Genomic DNA, 1,708 nt, shown 5'->3' with positions numbered 1-1,708 from the left:
TTTCCAATGAGTCAACTCTTGGCATGAGGTGACCAAAGTATTGGAGTTTCAGCTTTAGCATCAGTCCTTCCAGTGAACACCCAGGACTGATCTCCTTTAGAAAGGACTGGTTGGATCTCCTTACAGTCCAAGGGACTCTCATGAGTCTTCTCTAACACCACCATTCAAAAGCATCAATTCTTTGGCGCTCAGCTTTCTTCACAGTCCAACTCTCACATCCATACATGACCACTGGAAAAACCATAGCCTTGACTAGACAGACCTTCGTTGGCAAAGTAATGTCTCTGCTTTTGAACATGCTATCTAGGTTGGTCCTAACTTTCCTTCCAAGGAGTAAGCGTCTTTTAATTTCATGGCTGCAGTCACCATCTGTAGTGATTTTGGAACCCCCAAAAATAAAGTCTGACACTGTTCCTACTGTTTCCCCATCTATTTCCCATGAAGTGATGGGACCAGATGCCATGATCTTAGTTTTCTGAATGTTGAGCTTTAAGCCACCACTCTCCTCTTTCACTTTCATCAAGAGGCTTTTGAGTTCCTCTTCACTTTCTCCCATAAGGGTGGTGTCATCTGCATATCTGAGGTTATTGATATTTCTCCCGGCAATCTTGATTCCAGTTTGTGTTTCTTCCAGCCCAGCATTTCTTATGATGTACTCTGCATATAAGTTAAATAAGCAGGTGACAATATACATCCTTGACGTACTCCTTTTCCTATTTGGAACCAGTCTGTTGTTCCATGTCCAGTTCTAACTGTTGCTTCCTGACCTGCATATAGGTTTCTCAAGAGGCAGGTCAGGTGGTCTGGTATTCCCATCTCTTTCAGAATTTTCCACAGTTTATTATGATCCACACAGTCAAAGGCTTCGGGATAGTCAATAAAGCAGAAATAGATGTTTTTCTGGAACTCTTGCTTTTTCCATGATCCATCGGATGTTGGCAATTTGATCTCTGGTTCCCCTGCCTTTTCTAAAACCAGCTTGAACATCTGGAAGTTCACGGTTCACGTATTGCTGAAGCCTGGCTTGGAGAGTTTTGAGCATTACTTTACTAGCGTGTGAGATGAGTGCAATTGTGCGGTAGTTTGAGCATTTGGCATTGCCTTTCTTTTGGATTGGAATGAAAACTGACCTTTTCCAGTCCTGTGGCCACTGCTGAGTTTTCCAAATTTGCTGGCATATTGAATGCAGCACTTTGACAGCATCATCTTTGAGGATTTGAAATAGCTCAACTGGAATTCCATCACCTCCACTAGCTTTGTTTAGGTCATGATAAATGCACAAAACAGTTTTGCTGAAAGCCTGGCCTGTAGGTCTCTATAAGGGACGTTCACCTGGCCTTCATATTCACTAAGGTCTTAAATTTATGTATTTAACCTTATTTCCAAGTTATGTTAAACATACTACCTCAGAGAAGCTATGACAGAAATGAAAAAAGTGCTAACCATGGAGCTCTTTTCCTCTCTCACTACTAGACCACACTCTTTGTAAGTTATGATAGATTCTTAACTTTTCTTTTCCAGGGGATCTTCCCAACCTAGGGATTGAACCCAGGTTTCCCACATTGCAGGCCAATTCTTTACCAGCTGAGCCACAGGGAAGTCCAAGAATACTGGCATGGGTAGCCTATCCCTTCTGCAGAGGATCTTCCTGACCTAGGAATCGAACCGGTGTCTCCTGCATTGCTGGCAGATCCTTTACCAACTGAGT

Source organism: Bos grunniens, chromosome 14 (genome assembly GCF_055505025.1).
Source record: "Bos grunniens cultivar Pamir isolate PY7600 chromosome 14, Bosgru_T2T1.0, whole genome shotgun sequence".
Taxonomy (NCBI): Eukaryota; Metazoa; Chordata; class Mammalia; order Artiodactyla; family Bovidae; genus Bos; species Bos grunniens.
The sequence above is the reverse complement of the archived record's forward strand: the minus strand, read 5'-3'. Positions refer to the sequence as shown.